We start from the raw sequence: 22,378 nt of genomic DNA on the forward strand, positions 1-22,378 counted from the left end.
CCGAATTTTCCATAACTTATCTCAAAATAAACAGCTCTTATTGCACCATATAGACATTCTTACCCACTCGAAATTTATTCACGGCGTACAATAAAACTTGGTATGACGCGTATGTATGTATGTGTATGCAAATAAGGCTGATATTCGCTAGCGAAGCATCGAACCCTACTCCTCGGCCTCGTATGCTCGCTTCCTGTCTGGCACGACACTGCGACTACTCCTCAATGTACCTGCCAAGCTTTATTCTACTATCTACTTTTATTTTAATATTCTTAAAGTATGTGTTTTGGAGGTAAACAATATATTTCCCACATTATTTTCTTACGTCAAGAGGAACTTTTTCCTTATACAACATTTACATATGATTAATAATTATAGTATTCTCAGTTAATGGTATTCTTTACTTTTTGTATGCATTTAAAGGTTTCTTATTAAATAATTGTCACATTAACATATCAGAATTAAAATTGTTTATAATTAAGACACCCCTGTGCATAATAATAATTCACTCAAGATTGTGTTATTTATAGATAAATGTATTATTAATGTCATTATAGTTAGCTCTTCATGAATTAATTATTCATGCAATTAATCAGTCAAAAATGCTTTTTGCAATAATTAGGTATGAGTTTCTGTATGTGTATCATAATTAATCTCATTATGAAACTTTAAAATAAAAGGAAGTTTCAACAAGGTGTGTTTATAAAAATAATACAAAGTGTACAGTAACAGAATTTTATTTAATGCAGATCCATCTCGCACTATAGCTGATATTGTACAAAAAATTAGAATATCGCTTCCCATTCAAATATATATGATAAGTGATAATAACTCGTATAATTTTACACATTTTTCACACAGTTACAATCATCAAACACAAACATATAAATCATTTTAACTAGAGTTCAAGTTTTAAGTATTTCTCTTCATATTCTAATTAATATTAATCAATTATGATACATTACTATAAATTGTGCCTACCTATTACGTATGACAAATGCTTTAAGGACAAAATTTACGTATAATATTCGTGAGCACGTTCGAATAAAATAAATAAACGTTATGCTAAAATTAATTTGTATACAGGTCGAAAATAGTGAGTTCCAAAAACAAGTGTATTGATTCCGAACCTCCAATAATAAAATTCTTATTCGATTAAGAAGGAAAGCAATATAAATATTATTTATTTATTTACAATATTTTAAAATTATAAGTCGCGAGAAAACTTAGACGTAGATTCTTTCTAAATAAATAATATAGTAACATCGACTCGATTTTGTATAAATGTACAAAAAAAGGAACTCTTGATATTATTAACACGGTGTAAAATGTAGAACAAAAGATAATTTGGCACGTTACGATTCGTTAATTAAACAAAGCTGAAAGAATCTCGACCAAATTTTAAATGACTTTTATGCTACAAGTGACAATTATATTACAATAATTACGTATGTTATAGGAATCCAAAAATATTACAACTACTGTATCTTATAATAAATTACATTATTACTTAATTTTATTAGCTATTCGTATACTGGGCACAACTAGTTTTGTTTCTTGTCATTTGAACTGACTATGAGTAAGCTAAGAATAAGTTAAGCTATCGACTAATAATGGAATATTTTTGTAATAAAGCCTTTTTTTACGTATATAGGACGGTTGGTGTGACGTCAATAAATAAAAAATATCTTATCGAAATTTATAAAATAAATCATCGAAAGTTAATTTTGAATAAATAAAAAATAATCGTTAAAAATTTATTTAAAATGTATAATAAAATTATATAAACACTTTTTTTGCCGAATTAATGTAACAACTCAATTCATATTATTATTTATGCTTATCTTTATTTATTAGACCACATTAAATACGTCACACCACCAGAAAATATTCTCACAATTAATTATAAAAAGTATACATAATATAAAGTATTTAATTCTGACCGTATACAGACATTGTACATCAGTTTCAGGTTAAAATTCATACTAATTACCATAAATATTTACATTTACATAAATCCCTTTCCTTGCTTAGCACGTTTTCTTACGTAGTGAAACAATCTTGAGATAAAAATATCTATCATTGTCGAACACGTATGAGTCACAGAATGCAACATCATAAACTAATTTTGTTGTTCTGCCCACTTACCAATGAATCTTACATTAATAATGGCAAGTCATCAGTAAACCTGACATATATTTTGTACATTACAATTTCTTATGAAAATTTATTGCAAAGAAAATATACAAGCGACATCTTTTATAGCCAACGCGACACTCGATAATATTCGAAAAGGATAGCATTTCGAAAATGCCTAAATCGGTTAGCTTCGCAATATGGTTTAGAATCGGTATATCTACACGGCTACAGTGCGAGTCCGCATCGAGCCGAGTCCGCGTTTAGCAGATAAATTGCGATTGCAAGTGATCGATAGTGAGGTACAATTCGCACGATAAATAAAAACACAATTCCATTTGAGGCCGGAGGCAGCCGAGCGGCCGTCTCGTGTACCTCAGCAGGCGTTCAAGATTTATTCAGGGAGATGCTGAACAATATATCACGGGAACAACGCGGGAACTTGACCTATTCCTAGTGTGGAACGGCCACTGTTCCGATACGGCCGATAGCAGATTAGCTTGACTGATAGCAGCTCGGCGTCGCTTCGCCGCCCATACACGCCCCTCGGCTACCGTCACACGTCAACCTCTCGCTGCTCATTGCGTCACACGACGCGCCGACGCAGCCTAATTAATAATTAAAGAGGCATCTATTTAATCATCTCGAGATTAACATAACATATGCATACATAACTCAGGCTAAGCGATAAATAAGCGGACATCGAAAGTGTATTTTTCATACGAACATATAATTTATAGTTGACGATGATATCGCGACTGGTTCTTTTATTTGTGAAATAGTGATACGCGGAGTGTGCTCGGTAAGCGTTACTAACGGGAAATTTTGACAATAAATCTTCGGCAGTCGATTGCCTAAGCGTTCGTGTGGGCCGGCAGAAAAATTTATTTGACATTCGGCATTGATATCTTGATCTCGGGATGTCAAATTGTGTGGAGCGGGCGGAGTATGGGCCTCTATACAGTGCTCACTGTACTACAACATTCACGACTTGTTACAATGCGTTTTTAAGCCGGGATGTGTTCGACCTACCAAGGATTGGTAATGAAGCGACATATTACGCGACGACCACCTGAAACAAAAGGAAAAGCGAAATTAATAAAACGTCAAAAAATAAATTGCGTTAATGATAATGTGCAAACAATAGTAAAATTAGCATTTGTTTATTTATTGCGTTAGTATGATGACTAGGCAAAGTCGAGTAAAAGATTTAAAAACCAATAAAACGCCAAGCGTCACCGCCTTTATAACTCGATCGATAGGCCATACATCAATTAACAATCAGTGAGTAATACTGTCTCTTATATTATTTATCGTGAACATTTGCGTCACTATAATTCCATTATGCATTAATTTCTAAAGCGATTTTGATAAAAGGCCGTATCTGTAGCTCGCAGGCTCCGTCGAGCCGGCTGAAATTAAGATGTAACATGATGCGAGAACGAGCAAGAGCTGCTAGATTTATTGCTATACCACTTTGCATATGCTGATTTACAAAGACCGAGGATATGTATGGAGTTGTTAAAACGGTACGTTTAGGAATGTAGCATAAAAGCACGCCTAACGAACGCATTCGATTTAAGTATGTTATGGTATCCGGAACTTGAATATTTTAATAGAGCATCGGAATTTGTATTCTATTTAATGATTTTCTATTTAACCCATTGACCACCGTAAGCCCCGATCGGGGCGCGACACAATAGATTTTCTATTGTGTCTGTGATTCCGAGGACTGATGGATTAAATACAGAAAATTGATATTTTATTTAAACTAAAGCTAGATAATTCTATAAATTGGGTAGGTATTTATATAATGATTAATAACATCACTTAGTATATTACAAATTATAGACGCGCTAATATTACCAATAGATTCATTTACTACATCAGAATTTACCTATATTGATAGGTAACGAAATGTAATGCAGAAATTAATGTGTAACATATTAAAAACTGAGTCCTTTTTACACTCGTAACGTTCCGTCTGAATTCTGAGATCCTACTAATTATATCAGCTTATCATATTGATTAAATAATAAACATTTATATATATCTAGCGCAAAATAAAACAAATAAATTGAAGATATTCATGCAATTGTAAGCTCTATATAATTACTCGTCGCTGATGTAGCCGATTCGCAAGGCGGTGGGCGCGGGACGAGTCTCGGCCGCAGTCAGCAGAAAGAAACAACAGCTACGTATTTTCACTTCACTTATACATATAACTCAACACTATCATAGATTAAATTATATCTAAATTTTAGTCCTCGCATGATATATGTGAAGATATTAACCGTTGTTTTGTGATTGAAAAGTTACTACCTGTTTAAATGGGTTTTGGTTTATTCACCTACTGCTTAGGCTATAAATTAATATCTACTTAGGTCACGCTTTTGCAAATAAAAGGAAAAAAACTCAAAATCATTTTCTTCTAGGTATGTAATAGACCGGGAGATACTGACACAAAATTTCGAGTCATTTGTAACAAGGATGGCGGTTCTACAGGGGTCTTAGTACGCAATGACAAAAAGAAAAATGATGGTGTGAACGCTGGTACCGGTGTCTTAGTCGCGTGGGCGTTTGTCGAACTCGTCGGAAAAATAGCGAAAGTCAAACGATTTGTAACACAAAAATTTTAGAATTTACCGATAGCCCATAAAAAAGTAGTAGGCGGTAGTGTCATGCCATACTTTTCCGGTGTGACTTACAGCCCGCCATACCGACGCGAATGTGTTGATTTAAATAAAACAATCATTCAACCATTTGTACCAGGCTAACTTTAGCACAGGTAACTATCGTCGTGCAGCCATTTACGAAAATCGCCATACCATACTTTTCGGACGATTCCAAATGGTCGCCATACCGCCGAAAATCTGCAAAAAATTTTTATTTCGCCAAACTTTTTGTACCAGTATTGCATTTGGATTTTTGGAGAGTATTTGATAAAATGTGACCATTATTATATTTGCCATACTTCTAGTAGGGGGAAAAAGTGCTGTTACACTTGAAAACTTAATTTATTATTAATTTATATAAGTGAGGATTTCCAACACTTAGATCTTTGAAATTTTGTATTTATATTTGTTGATCCTCAAACTTACAGGAAAAATAAGTGCCATACTGTTACAAATCGTTTGACTTTCGCTATTTTCCGAAGAGTTCGACTAACGCCCACGCGACTAAGCCGCCGGTAGCAGCGTTCACGCCATCGTTTTTCTTTTTGTCATTGCGTACTAAGACCCCTGTAGAACCGCCATCCTGTTACAAATGACTCGAAATTTTGTGTCAGTATCTCCCGGTCTATAATGTAATATTTATGTTTTTATTATTTTAAAACCGTTTTTAATCTTATTTTTTGTGTTATTCTCCAGATGTCCCAGAGGTGATTTATTTGGTAAAATTCATCTTAAGGCAATAGGCACAGAAGTTATTTCTTACCCTCCTCTTGGAAAAAGTAATAAAGAAGAGGACGCCATCCGAATAATTGATACTATTATGTGTTACTACTGCAGACGAGGTAAGCCGTAAGGGTGATGTTATATCTAGCTACTATAATAATTATAAAACTAGTGTTTTGGTATTAGATATTCTTTATCATCCATTTAATTAGATACTTTAAAAACAAAGAAGTTATATCGGTTCTTGTAAGTTCTTGTTTCAATTCACGACGCGTTTAATTAACTAAATGATTTAATTACATAGAAACTAAATCAGAATATTAACGCAAAGTGCCACGCATAAACGCCAGCAATAAAGCAAAAAGCAATCCTTTCAGCAAACATATCATAAGGACATACATCTTGCAGGAAACGTCTAGAAATAGAACAGCGGGTAATGACCTAGACTATAAGTAACATCCTGAATTCCTTTCTATTTCAGACACTGGCCAGCAGGAACAATGAAAGAACAGCGGTAGGCGCTCCGTCAAGTGCGAGAGACCATAAATTCAGTAGGACGCGCAATTTGTTGAATTACAGCATGCGCCAGCCACCAGGCCGACGCGAAATTAGCTCCCACAGAGATAAATTGACGGCAGCCCGCTAAATAAATTATTTGGGAAAACCGAGAAAAAACGGGCGTCTTCCCTTGATAAGGGTTGCGCGCATCCCACCGTGGAAATAATGAATATCGACCGCTTTGTTGCGTAACTGAGCACTGTATTAAGTATTAACTACCTATTTTTTTCCATGACAACCATTTGAGTTATTACAGAACATTTAGGTAGTATAACTTCGAAATGTCGTAAGCGTTAAAACATTTAAAGGATTTATAAAATTTCGACCTGTACATTAACCCGTAACAAAGCATTGCACACGATTCTTATCAGATATTCACCTTTGTTAATTCAAATTCAGATCAAGTACCGATACATTTGACGGCTTCACAGATTTAAAATTGCATTGTAATCATTCAATTCATCGTATCTCGCATACGATCTGAATTATAAGACAACATCGCATTGAGACGTTTAATTCGAAACCAGCTTCGAACTTAATCGGCAAATTATCACCCACTGGTATTTTATCGCGATCGCAAAGTATTCTCACGATAAAAAACTTAATTTTTCACGTTTACACGACCATTATGAAATGAGTTTCTACATTGAAATATTCGCTTCACACGTGTTCGGTTAGTTTGTTCGAAATTGAAGTATATGTAATTAATTTTGAGACGTGTCCTCATATTTTAATGTTAATAGGTAGTGTTATTTTTTAAAACATTTTATTTATTTTTTTTGTGTTAATATCTGATCTTTTTATAAAGTAAAATTCAAAGAATTCATTTAATACATGCAAAAAAACATAATTAATCAACTCGATATAAAATTCTCAATTTTTTGTTATCAATTAATAGCTCTAACTCTTATTTTATTATGCCATTTTATATATTGTACCATTTTGCTTTAATTTTTAATGTTGTCGCTGTATGTTTAGCAATAAATATTTTCATAGTCGTGATAAATTACCGTAACAAATCTGAAATATGATTTTCTTTCATAATCACAAAAGCTCACCACACCCTTTCTTTCAGCGGGATTAATCTTAGTTGTATATTCGAGATTTAGCTGGCAATAAGAAAGACGCATAGGTGGGCTTAGAGGGGCGAGTGGCAAATTGTCTCAGTTTCGGCCCCTCGCCTTGCTACAAGCGAAAGGATTTTATTACATTCGTTAACGTATTTTAGATTTAAATTATATTTAGATGCATAAACTAGAAATAATGGAACGACAATATCTGCATTAATAATTTATTAAATACTATTTAAATGATGTAGAGTTGTTTAGTTCAAGAACTTATAAAAATTGATTACCTGTCCAATGACAGATGTTTCAGACCCGGAAGAAAAAAGGTCAGAGAATTTTTAAAATAGAAGTAATATAACATTCTTAAATATAGCATTTCACAACAAAACTACGCAGAATTCACTCTTACATCCGATTTTAAGTCCAAAAAGTATCTTGTCTATTTAGTTCCTACCAACACATGTAGCTCCGCATCAAAAAATAAAAATTACATAACAGATACAATTCTTCCAGGTTCCATTATTAAAAAGGCAGCTTGGCGGGGCTTATTCCACCCTACCTGAGTGGCCATTAATTCATCCCCTCCGAATGCCATGACGTGCCCGTGTAGCGCCATTACAATTTCGATTATTGTACGCTCCACATTTTGATGCTGTTTGAATTTTTTGAAATTGATTACATATGCTGTAAACTATCTTTGTCTGTTAGTAATTTTCGTGATATGTTTTTGGTTTTCTTGCTACCTAAAAGTATCCCAAAACGGCAGCATAAAAGATAAATAAACTGTTTACTGGCTTCTAAAGAAAGCCAATTTGATCACATATTGATAAAAAGCTTTATTATGTGTTTTATATCGCTGTAATGTTTATCTTTAAATACTACAGTTAGAGCTATTTGCAACGAATTCCAATTCGGTCCCCGCATTGAACATAAATCAGGATTTTGGACGGGTGAAGCTAAAATTTTGAGCGCTATAAGCCGAGCGTAAATTTCTTAAAACATGACGTGTCGGAAAAAAATCCAACCGAAATTGTTATAATCTGATATTCAAAAATGTATTATTACACGGTTATACAACGCAATGTAAAGTATATTTTATAATGATTCAAAGCTTTATTGTTTTCTATTTGCAAAGTAATTGCAATCAGTAATTGATTTTGTATTAATAGAACACAAGTAAAATTGCGAAGATAAGTAAAGTAAAACAATAAATATTTCGTTATATTTCTTAATGTACCAGCTGTGCTGCGCTCCGAGTTATGACCGAACGTTTAACCTATCGATCCCAATAATAAATCACTACATATCTCTCAAGAAGGCGACCATTACGCAGAATTGTTTAAAAGCTTAACGCACGCGCTTTACTTTGTCGCCGTTCTGAACTTTCACACCGCACAGATTTGTATTATTTTTAGAACGCGCTAAGCAAAATGACGCACCCTCTAATCCTTCTTTTTATGTAACTCTCTATTTATTTCTGTAACACTCTCGCCGGCATGTGGAAGATCACACTCGCGCGCAACATTTTTAAAATTCCGACAAACTCTACTCTCAATTAACGGAGAATACATTGATAGATGTTTATTTTATTGGGCTCTGTATTAACGTCCGTCTGGGCGAGCTTTAGATAGAGGTTACGAAATCGCTCGTACAAATGAAATAGTAAATATGCCTGTCTTTAATAAATCACTGCAATAATTCATTTTGCATATAAATGATACGATGTCTGCATATAATGCGAACTATATTAAATGTCAACAATGCAGAATCATTTATCACGCCTCTATTTAAAAGCATAGCGTAAAAAAAGATACGTAAAATAATTTTGTTGCCAAATATTGAAACGAGAAAAACTATTTAATCCGAAAACTTTTGTAGGTTGTCCGTATAAATCTATGTGTCGTTGTGGATGCCAAGGAAATAAGATGGGATTGAGTTGGCAATGCGATTTAAGTGGGGTTAAGATAATCCGTCATAGCGATCGTACGCAAGTGTTGCCATGGCGCGTCCGAGGTGGGTTTGCGCTATTAATTACAAATAATCGGTTTCTTGTTATTATTTATTGGCTAGTTTGTGTACAGCCTCAAACCGCCCGCGGCGTTGCGTGTCGGATGTGTGGCTGTAGTCAAAACAGATTGAGTTGCATATTCAATGAAATTATCTAGGAAATATTTATAATCATTTAAAATTAAGTTTAGAAATAAATACCTGACATTATCATAAGTTCGAAAATATGAGATAATATTATATGTAGATGTAGAGTCGTAGAAACTGTTATATTTTATGACTTAATATTTTTATATAATCGTTAATATGAAAGACATGTAAAATAAATGCACACTGCACCTCATAATTAATTATGATCAGATCCAATAGTCCAACATTGATGAGTGTCGATCGTAAATCAATCATTTTTGACAGATCGCAAACATTTCAGTCTGGATTAACGCATGATCCTACAATAAACCTACATAGAAACCTGTCGATATCAATTATTAAAACTACACCAGTAATACATTCCATGGATTAAATAAACCACACAAGAATCTGTTGTTTTATTTGTGTTACCTATCTATGTGTTCAAAGATAGATTAAAGTAAATCTTACCGCTAGATTTCAACTTCATGGCGTTATAAAAATTGAGATTTGGGATATCTAATTTTACAATGTAAGTAATTTCAAATATGATATCCGTATTGGTTATTTGTATTTAACTATCACCTCAGTTTCACAATCACCTTAAATAGCTATCTAACCCAAATATCATAGGAAAAGGCATTTCGAATATTAAGGTTGCAATTACTTTTGCCTCATACAATTTGCAAATAACTGAGCTCTTAGATACCATCTGTCCTGGGTATGTGTGCATAAATTAAATCTAAATTCCTACAAAACACAAATATTTATACATTATAACAGGTTTTATCTATTTCTAAGCAAAACTAGTGTAACAACATTTAATTTTGCGATGTTTTATGTCCGATAGTGGTGCTGGATTAATTCGCTAATATGCTGTTGCTGACAAAGATATAATATTTGTAATGTTTAGCGAAACTAGTTTTTAATAACGTAAATAGCTTTATGTATAATTCCTGTTACGTGTTAAAATAAACGATGCGTCAAAAGGATGAAACTATTTTCCACTTATTATAATTATTATTTATGCAACATAATTTTAATTTCTTTAGATAAATAATATGACAAGTATAATATTGTACTTTAGCATAGCACGTTATTACAATCCCTCATTCGAGAACAAACAGGGGAAAATATAAAATAATTTCTCGGAGCGAAGATTACTCCTGGGATGTGATCTTTATTACCACGAATCACGTGATACAACAATAAACTATTTCTCATCGCCGGTTATTTAGTGAAGCGCTGTGTTCACACTTTTTATTTTTTCCTCTATTTCCTTAGAAAAATAACAATCGTGGCCATGCATCAACGTCGCGGGAGCTCGTTACCGAAATCACGTTTATCATAGATCACATTTGTCTAAGGCTTTACTTTTAATTGTAACGATAACAGCCTAACCGCCAATATTTCTGCAAAGAAAATTGTACCTTTTACTTATCATAACATAGGTGAAATTTCCAAATGGAAATTGAAGTACTATAGTTAAATTATAGGAAAGGTAAGAGAGAAGAGTCGCGAGCCACACACGACGAATTACGAGCGAACTCGGGACGCGGGCTTGAGTTATGTGACCGCGATATATAATATTAATGAATTATATATGTTTGGAAAACTTTTGTTTAAAATATTTTGGACTGTAATATTTTTGTTCGAATGTTTTTATACAACATTATTTTAAGCTGTTAAAAGTAATATTATCGTAGGAGAATTTGTCAGGTTCCATGTTGAAATCAAATGTATTAAAAAATATTAATAGGTTATTAAAGACTTGTTACATATTCGTAGGTATATCCGTTGTTTCAGATGCTGACATCATTCAACACAAGCGGTTGCATAGCGAAACTTCACACTTATCTTACACGTACGCAAATGAAGACGCCATCTCGCAGTAAGACAAAACAAATAGTGCACAAAGACTGCAGTTGATAAGTTTATGGTGCTGTTGACAGCGAAGACTTTATTCAACGCAACACATACCTTATAATACTAATGTATACTTTTAAAATATATTGGGCCTATAGCAGAAACCAATAAAACAAAATTAGACGGATGTTTTTAATAAAATTAAGCAAGTTCTTTTAATTATTCCCAAATATTGATAATGATGACTAAATAAGTTGTATAAACAAGAAAAACAGGATAAGAGTTCTTTCAAATGAAATATAGAGGTGATAAATATTAAAAAGCTTCTTTCATTAGAGTCGAAACACGTAACTAGTTTCTGCGAATATTTGTCTAAGCAGACGCTGCAAGAGGGAAAATAAAGGCCCGATATTGTTTTGCGATTTTTCCATGTTAAACAATGTAAATATTTTCATTTTTTTCGTGTCTATACCTATTTTATATGTTCTAATAGTATGTATCTTGTTTGATAAGGTGTAATTATAATATGTATTGTTAAATATTAAATAAATTTATAATAAACGAGTAATGTGCTTGCTTGATTGAACATTAAAATACAGTTTTGCTTATTTTTTAATGCTGATAATATGAAATTATCTGTTACCAAAGGTTTTCAAGACATTCGAAGATAACTCCATCATTATTATTCAAGTTAAGGTTAGCCAGAACTTATCTTCAGTAGCCTCAGATGAATTGTCAAGAGCTAATTTCGTAATTCAATATCTAGGATTTCCAAAGTCATCCAAGTATCGCCAGCCTACACGGTCGGTGAAGTAAGGCGGGACAAGAGCGCAACAAGAATAATACAAAATGTTTTTCATTTTCTTTATGTCACCCCCGGCAGTCGTAAAGGCATTAAGCGTGACCAAACTTGTTTGATACCAGCGATGTATGAGAGCAATGATACCCAAGAACTTGCGTTCTTAACTCGCAAAATAAAATTCGCGTCTTCAGTTTATTTTGGTTTAAATTTCAGTGCTATGTGAAGGATCTTACGTTATAAATAATATTTGTAGGTAGGTATAGCCATCTTCATTGAACGTCAAACTATATTGTACATGAAAGACTACTAGAAATTTATTGTAGGTACATATACCTAGATATTGAAGTAAATAATGCTCTTTAAAATATGTGATCCTCTTCAATACTACATTTCATTACACCTTATACATACTTTAGGGTCGTATTTCTCTTACAGACAGATGTTAAGATGTAATGTGTCTACGTTCTTGCACAAGTAGGTATAGGTACATTTCTTAAAATGATGAAGCCCCAATACACATGGCAGTTAATTCAGTAAAACAATCCCAACTTTCTCCTTAACGCTGTAGGCGTAACGTATGTATGTAGGCATTTCGAGTTTTGTCACGATTCGTAATCTTTCAAATAAAGTGGGGACACGAAGACGTATGGATATTGGAGAATTAACTAGATTTCGGCGAGATAAAATCTGAATAAGTTTCCTTTGAAATATATACTTTTTGTAATCACGTGACGGTAATACTAATGCAACATTCACATTGGAAGATAACGTTCAAGATTTATGTTTTTCATTAATAAAATGACTTAGCTAACTAAACTACAATGCTTATGTATAAAATATGCTTAAACCATCATTAACACTTAATTGAACGCACAAAATAAACAGGCTTTATTAGTAAGTTTTCCTAAATAATGAAGCTAAATGAAAGTCATAAAATTTTATTTCAATAAATTACCTACAGTAGTCAGTAGGTTTACATACCTCGAGACGAGAGGTATCATAAATTCATTATAAAGGTGACTGATGTAATTGAGTATAAAAATGCTAATGTGCCAGTTATCGGGTGAAGAATATTCGAATATTTTACTTGAAAAAATATAATTAGGCGAAGTTCATATGGAACTTGTATAAACACATTTTTCACATACTTTCACGACCTATTTACTCTCACGGAATGTATGTAGGCCCTAATTAATTAAACCAACATCTAAGCTTATTATTACTAATTGCTGGGAAATTATAATTTTTCATAATTAAATGTGACAAGTGATATTCTGAAATATTTTTATTAACTACTTTTAGAAAAAATAAAATATTACACTGTAATTGTTCGAACTTACATCGAGATAATTACAATTAATTAGAAGAACAATGTGTGAACCCTTCAAATTGAGTTCCGGATACCTATTGGGCGGATCGGTGCCTCCGTAATTACTTTAATGCCTTGCAGTAAATGGTGTAGAATCTGATATTACTCTTCATTACAATAATTTAATTAATAGATAAGTAAGTATATATTTATTTAATACTATGTTTTATAAAACATGTCGATAAGTATAAGTATTTAAAAACACTAAAAGAATTTCTAACCACGTAGTTATAGTAAGGGGTATAAAACGGTTTTTGTAATATTCAGAACATAGCGTGATTTACGTGTAATTAAGATAAATATATAATTTAATTAAGGTCACTGCGATTATCTTGATGCACTAAACACAGGTCAATTGCAACGCACACTCAAATGTCAAGTACCAAATTCAAACCACGTACATTCTGACTGGACTCAAAAGCAACTGTGTCGATTACTCAAACTAACAGTACAATCGCAATGAACTAGCGAAAACGACCCGGTACTACCTGTGGCTTTCCGTAATAGCCCGGTAATAATATTTCATGGCCATTACCTTTGTAAACACGGATAAAACGCTTTTACACGACTTCGCTGTGTAAAAAGTGCGACAATTGCGCTAAGTGCGCTCTAAAAAAAGGAATTCTTTCTTCTATTGATTCGAAACAATGTGCCTTTTTGGACAATGTCATTCTATTTTTAAATTGCATTAGAAATTTTTTTAGCGCGTTTTCAACTTTTTAAACATTCCTTTTGACATAAGAAATGCGTTTAGAAATTGGAGTTTTAGAAGAAAGCTGGCTAAAGTATCGTTCTAGGAAGTCGGCGACGGTATGGGGATGTGCCAAAAAGAGATAAAGTAGTTTTATTGATCTATACGGACGTTCGGGCGGCGCGAGTGTGAGTTGAATGGAACGAAGATAACTTGCCGCCCCAACTTCATTCATCCTTGTTAGCTGCACGGATTTTTATATAACCCCATCCCTTTCGGGCCACGTGACCTAAGCAGGGTGTAACTCACCCTACAGCGGCCATAACTTACTCATAGCGATAGGCGGTATACGCTCGCAAAAATCATATACATTATTAATACTTTTATTTTGTATTCAAAATTATTTCTAATGTTCTATTGTTTGTATTTTATTTTGTGTCAAAATAAGGTTAAACTAAATAAATACTTAAAAAAATGTTAACATCCAACACAAACTTACGGTTTGTTATTTTAAACTCAGATTACAGAGTACCTAATATATTTTTTTTTATTGTTATTTTTTTGTAAAATTACAATGTACATATTATCTAATATTAGATACTTATATCTAATTATTTAAGTCCTAAGCGCAACACTGGAGAGCCACAAAATTACTTTATAATATTTGATACCGTTCATACCAAATGTGCATCCCATAAATTACGATGTTCCTTCATTACTTCCTTCTCTTTCTCGACATTTTTCCTCTCTTTCCCCCACACTTTATTAACAGCCGGGTTTATCCTCGGGGGCCCATACGAGATTCTCCTTTAATAAAATAAAAATAAACAATACAAAACTACATTAAAGTCGATTCGAACAGTTGTGAATGAAATAGGAACTTTCAACAGTCTATTAGATTAATAAAAAAACATAACCAATTTAAGTTATTTTGATTGCACAGTTTATGACGATTTATTTATCTTTTATTTACGTTTTATAATAATATTTATAACATGTTTAATAAAATTTAGTCATGACAGCCAAAACCTAATTAAGTAATTCATAAGAAACAAAAAAATCTCTACAATGCCCGTTAAAAATCATAATTCACTCATAAAGACTAATAAAATAAAACGCGCATCGCTCTACAATACATATTTTTATCTGTTTACAAAATTAATTTAAAGTGGCAATAAGCCGCAATCGGTATGAGGTGTTAAACTTGAAAAGTCGTAAATGTCGAACGAACGATCGTGATTATCGTAAAACGTCTCGTAAAACAAATAATTAGCTCGTAAAGTTATGAGCTCTATACTTGAGTATGTGTTATTTGTTTTACCTTTATTATGATGTTATCCGCTTTATCAATTACTTTGATCTTTATTGGAAACGCTTTTTTGTTTATAAGAGAATCAATTTTAGTTTAGCTTTAATTTTAGAGTTGTAGGTATAATTTGTTTAATATTATATTGTATAATGTTGTAATACATTTTTAATATATTGTGTATGTTCTAAAATATATGAAATTTATACAAGGAATTATTATATTGACAGTTGATTCAAAATTGTAATGTTAGGAACTTGAATAAAGTGATTGAAAAATATTGATTGTTTATTTCATACCCCAACCATCTGTACAGCGCCATCTTTTGGCGAGTAGGTGAACAAATATCGATATATTCATGTCTTGTTTGAAAGTGATATTAATTACAAAACAAATGAATTAATTTGTATATTTGGTAGAGCACTGTGTAAATGATAATTTGATGACGTTCTATTTGATCTTTCTAAGTATTATTAGTTAAACCATCGGACTTATCAAGTTATTAACTGGACAAACACGAAGGTAGAACAGCTGTAAAGACTTAATACAAAACAGCAGACCAGAACCAACTTCATTGGACCTCTATATCCTCATAAAACACGGTTGTAGTAATAAAGTGATTTATCTCATAAAATAACAGCTGATCAACGTGATTACGCACAATTATACGAAAGAACTCATAACTTTACAACCAATTTACAAACAATAAAAGTCCGTCTTATGCGCCCATTCACCCTCCGATATCTCCATATTTGAGATGAAAGCCGCAGCTCATAACTTTTATGGGGATTCCGATGACCAATAAAACCATAACTCGCCGAGGCGTCGTAGTTGTCGTTCCTAATTCTTCAATATAGATGGCGCTCATTCCAAAATATACTAAAGCGCCATCTCTGATTCCAGCAATGAATTTTTTTCTGTCAATTCGTCACATCGTAAAGTATGATGTTTTATTACTTCGAACGATGACGCTAGTGTAGCTATAGGCTATTTTGGCGTGTATATATTTTTTTTAAATCTACTTTTTGTAGTTTTTTGACGGTAAAATCAAATTATTACATAGTATAAGGGGTATGATTGCTTGTAACACCTGTGGATTTTTTCAATTACTAATAAGTATGCAATTAATTTTTCGTTATAATTTTTAATGTTTATCAGAACGTATAACTAGATAAAATTATAAACATTCTTCAATGAAGTATTTAGAAACATAGTAGAAAAAGTAAATCTAAAGCAAAATTCAATGTAAAAGAACCTTTACGTTGCAAGAAAAATTTAGCCATTCAATATCAAGTTAAAGAAAGTGCCAGGCAATATTCATGACTAGGAATCGTATCATAAACATTCACTCGCTACCAAACTACACCATTCGAGACAAAAGCCAAGTAAGCTTTTCCCGCCACTTTTAGTTCCCTTGTTTGGACACGAACCGATTGTGGCGCTGTCGTCTATTTATATTAGCGACATCTATGATTTTACGTTCGAACTTCGTTCTCAGAATGTTATTAAAAGGTAACGCAGAGAAGATTTATGTCATTTATTATTCAAATTATAAGAAGCAAAAAATAGCACTCGCATTTTAAATAAGTAATACATTAATAATACTGTTTTTATTTGAAGTTTATTTTGTAAATTATCAACAAAAATGTGTTGAAAACACAAACTAGAATATAATTTCGCCACTAGATGGCAGAACACAATTCGGATTCTGATGAAATGATGGATAAAAAAATAACTACTTTTTTAATTATTCGCATCTAAGTTGAAAAAATCCGAGTTAAAATTTAATTCTTAAAAAATTGTCATTAACAACCACGTTTTTTGGCAAAGTTACAGACATTACATGGCTGTGTAAGGCTGATGTGAGATTAACAATAAGATTAAAATAAAATTTACTGCCACTTAGATATATTTTATTTATAATTTATGAGATCATTAGTAATTTATTGGAATTGATGACCCTGGTATTTATAATTTTTCAGTTCCATGATTTTACACGACTTTATTTTATAGGAGCAACTTTGAATTATTAAGTTTTCAATTTTTTAAATAAAAAAAAAGTATAAATATTATGTCTTGTCAATTGTTATCTATGGATTATATAAAATATTTCTGTAAGCAACAACAACTAAAGTTAATTTTTCTTCTTTAAAACTTTAAAGACAAGCAAAGATTCTTTCTGATTATAATATCTATGTAATTGTAGATACTTTGATCGTAGACCGGTGAGAATTTTTTATTGAGTTTCAAAAGGATTGCAAGAATCCTCCTTGTAGATAAAATGTAAGAGATTCTCGTTAATCGAGTCATATTATGATTTATAATTACATATAAACGTTACTTGTTTAAGTAGATAAGTATACCAACTTTTTCTTTGTGGTATTCAGTGGCTAGAAAGCTTCATTGAATTTGTCCCAACGCGTGAGTCTAACCTCATTTATTAACGACATTTTAGTTCATACCCATATCAAAATCTAAACAATACCCTAATCAAAATTATAGGCGAAAATACATACCTACAAGACATTACTGTATCACATAGCAATATTTATCCCAATTATATCCACATAAACCCAATCTAAAAAGTTATTCGATATCTCAAGTAATTATAAAAGCGAGGGTTAGTGACAAATCCCCTAATAAAACAACAAGGAAATAATTCCCTGCATAAATCGCCCTCGGTGTGAATGGAATAGCAATTATTTGGTTCAGTTGCCTCACTCCTTCCGTGGCTACGCTTCTGAAACTCATCTTTATATCGACTGATTGCTTTATAATTTATTTAAGCCTTTCTTATGGGATTCTAATAAGAGATATGCATTAGGAATTGCAGTGTTATGCAGTAGATAGAACTGGTTATGATTTGTTGTTATGTGGATTGGATTATAAATGACAAATTTTGATACATCATCTAATCTTATGTACCTAGTTAAATAGGTATAAACCGGTGGACGTGCAATACCTATTAAAACTTAAAATTTGTAATGCCACAGCACATATACATAGTTAAATACCAGAAGTTGCAACTTAATCTGATAATAGATTTCTTGCCTATTGTAATTTTCCTTTTTGCAATTGCCAATTGCTAGCAATAAATATTTTTCATCTCAGTTACAAAACATTGTATTTGTCAATTTTATCATTGCAATTTGTAAGTAGGTTCTTAGGTATTATCAATTGGATAAGTTTTACAATATATTGAAATACTATTTTTAAGAGCCACAAAGGATAACCTATAGGCTATAACTAGTTAAAAAAAGATAAAACAGAATAGCGCGGTACCATAAAGCTTCCAATTTAATAGATAAAATATATTATCAGAAGACGTAGAGTAATGGGGGTCGAAAGGGCACGGGGAGACACTTGAGGGGTTCAAACCCTTTGCTTACCTATTTTTACTCTTGGAATATTTATATATATCTATCTACTTCTTAGATTTTTAATGTTTTTGAAATAAGTCAGTTATTTATTATTAAGAAGTTGTATACCTAGTGTAAAGTTTATTTAAGTTAGGTATAAATGGGTACAAAAGGTCAAATCAAAAACGTGAACGAAATTTTTATACCTACCAACTATCAACCAAACTATCTTTCATATACAGGCGAAGTAACTATTCTCTAATCTGTGATACAGGTTCCTATACATGACCTCGTCAATGTCCTCTGAGAAAGAGTCACATTATTCAAATGCTGCACTTGTGATATGATTAACTGGGAACAATAAATCACGGTCGACGCATGCGCACAACGCATAACAATTAACTATTTCAATTAAACCGCTGATTTATTACATTTCTAATTTATACACTTTTGCCGTGTCGACGCGCTCGGTATTGGCTTCATTTTTCACGCTTCAAGTGTTGTTTTAGTGATAGCTTTTCGCGCCTTTTTATTGTCTTTAGAATAACTGAATTGCATTAGAACGTGTCAATGGATGATGAAGTTTATTTATTTTATTTGAGAGACTTTCTGGGTTAGCTGCTCGGTCCGAGAAGATATAATAGGAAGAAAACTATACAGGAGTTTCTTTCATAAAACGAAGCATTTCCTGTAGACAATGAAAATATTGATATCTATTAAAAATTTAAAAGCAAAAATAAAATTTGCAATTGTTTTGAGTCTTTACCTTCCTAATCCTATAGGTAGGTACATAGATAGGTATTAGAATTAACAAGAAATTTATGCGATGTAGAAAACTTTAATCTTATTAGAATTTACGAAAAGTTTCAACGATGCTAATAAGGTTGATCGTCATTTATCTATTTATGTGTAGGTACTAAGTAGATACGTAGGACGTACGTAGAAGGGAGACCTACGACAAACAAAAACTGCAACAATTGTAAACATAATGTCCAATAAAGTCAATGGCAATTAATACGATTTTGTATCCTATAAGTGCAAGTGGAAAATAACTTGGAGTTATTTAGGTATATAAACTCTTTATGTAAGCAATTACAAAATCATAAGGTAATAAGTAATAACACACGAAACAGTTTCCCAAAACGTTATATCCTATAGGTATCGGAATCACTTATATCGTAAAAGCAACCTATACTTTACTTAAACGCGACCACGCCCACTAAATGTCACTTGAATACCGTGTACTTTATTTTCACATTCTTTTTTATTTATGGTGAAATTATTTACCAATTATTTTTAATCATCAATTTATGGTAAATTAGCCATGCCATATCACGAGAACCACTTTGACCTTTTCATCCAATGTCATAATTTTAAAGATTTGGTATGTGACACGGCCTTTTAAGTCCTCAATTTAATAATTATTTATAATGAGGCCCTTTATCTATGTAATTTACTCTAAAACTTTCGGTTGTAGGTATATAAAATATTAAGTCAGGCAAATGTTAAGTTGGATATGATATTTATTGAATACATCCATACAATAGTAGGGGAGGCCGGGGTTCAAAGTGCCGGGGGTAGGTTGTTCCGATTGAAATAGCTCCGCCAAGAAAAGAGATAGCAATAAGTGTAAAGTGCATCGCGAAATGTCATATCATCGCGCCATTGCGTCAGTCATTTTAGTGACGGTCTGCCCGCGTGTTAGCGTGGTAGTCGATTGGTGACACTCAAACACCACGTAAGTAAATTTTTTCGTCATAATACTTTTTGGTCTATTTCAATCAATTTTCTAGCTATTTGTGTGTTACTTGCTATTATCTGTCGAGCAAACTATAGTGATTAACTTTTTAATATCGTTTTTGGCTTTTTCAAACGTATTCTATTATAATTGGATGTTACTTTAGAAAATGGAATTTGGGGTTCCAAGTTCCTCTGGTGGGGGGCTAGTTGTTCCGCGGAACAACCTGCCCCGTAAGGAACACGTTAATAATAAAATTAAAACTTTGTTTTAGGATGAGAAACTATAAACGAAAAACCGAACGGGGCAAGGTTTCATTTGATCTTTTGAGCCTGAAGCAATTAAACCTTTACCAAAAGCACCGCCAAGATCGTGTGTAACAACTTATCAGCAATACTGACAAATACGCTTGAAAAGAATGCTTTGGCTGAAGAAAAAGCAAGAAAAGTAAAGAGCAATAGTAAAATAAAGACGAAGGAAGTTGAAAAAAGAGTCAGAAAGAATTTAAAGTAACTGGTAAAAACAAGTGAAATTATAAAGTGGCAAGTAAATCCGCAAATGTTAAAGAAAATGTGAAAAGGAAACTACTGCAAGAAGATAATCATGGAAGTGATAGTGAAGAAGAGTCAAGAGACCATGGAATGGTATTGTCTAATATATTGCAATTTATATTCCAACTAACGACCAGGTGAACAATGGATTGAATGTGTCATGTGTAAGAATTGGGCTCATTCAAAATGCCTGAAATCTGAAGATGTTTATTCTTATGTTTGTCAAAATTGTAATTCTGACGACGACTCTAAATATTTTCTTTAAGTTACTGAAATGGATCTGTTTTTTCAGAGTAGGTTATAAGTTTAGATCTCAGTAAAGTCATTGCTATAAGACTGAATTAAGAAACTATAACTCGAAATGTTAAAATTTGTTATTTTTTGTGTTTTCATTAAAATAAATAATTTTGTTTTTTTTTTGACAAGCAAACGTTTGTATGTTTATTATTCTTAAATCTATTAATTAGGTTGAACTACACTTGTTATTATTATATGTTTGCAGTTATGTTCATGACATTTTTTAATTTTGTTGAAAAGTTTGTAAATAACATTAAGATTTTGTACTTTTCTAAATAAAACTCTAATAAATATTCAATTATACCTAATTTATTTTATATAATACCTTTCCAACTAATACTACATTATTAGGGACTGGAGTTGATAAGCGGAACAACTTACCTCAGCTGAGGAACAACAAGCCCATTTGTGGGGCGAGTTGTTCCTTGTCGACTTTTTGTAGAAAAAATATCCTGAGCAATAATATATGCTTATTTCAAAGAACTTAAGTTTACAAATTGAAAGAAGGATAAATTATGCACCATTTTATATAGGAATCGTTGATTTTAAACATTTCTATTACATTTATATTGCCTCCGACTCCAAAATCGGAACGTCGAACCCCGGTCTCCCCTACCTATAGTTATTGATATAATTTTAATAAAGAGGATAATTTTAAATATTCATATTTTATATAGATATTGAGTGTATAGATATTAATATATATAATAAATTATGAATAATGTGGTCCGACAGGAAAAATGACTAACTACATCTTCAAACACAAAAAGGCAAGCAGAAATTAAAATTGATTGCAAATATTATGTATTCACGCGACCGTGTGTTATTTAGACGTTTATTTTCTGATAAAATAAATGGAAACAGGTACCTGTAGTATAATTAATAATCTCCTACGGTTTTACGGCAATCACATACTGTAATAAAGGAAGCGCAATTTGTCACAATTCACAGCTACACGACGAGTTTTATGGCATTCAGTGTGGTGTCATAAAGCAATAAAATAGAAGTTGGAAGCGCGAACAAACCAATAGATAATGAAGTTTTATTGGTCAGTTTTACAGCGGTCCCTGGGCGACAGTGAGGGCTAGTAAATGGTTGTAACGT

The 22,378-nt window shown here is 32.3% G+C and overlaps 1 protein-coding gene across 2 annotated transcripts in view; it reads right to left on the bottom strand.

The window, feature by feature from the left end:
- Positions 1-721: 721 nt before the first annotated feature.
- The window catches only part of Ubx (Ultrabithorax), a 114,655-nt gene continuing 92,998 nt past the window's right edge, over positions 722-22,378 (bottom strand). For both annotated transcript variants that reach the window (XM_089695051.1, XM_089695050.1), the window contains one exon: positions 722-3,208. The gene's annotated coding sequence lies outside the window, so the exon portion shown is untranslated. The remainder of the gene's footprint in view (positions 3,209-22,378) is intronic.

This window comes from Colias philodice, chromosome 5, assembly GCF_061535455.1.
Source record: "Colias philodice isolate Cphi_HAF_F1 chromosome 5, ilColPhil1 Martin Lab GWU primary, whole genome shotgun sequence".
Lineage (NCBI taxonomy): Eukaryota > Metazoa > Arthropoda > Insecta > Lepidoptera > Pieridae > Colias > Colias philodice.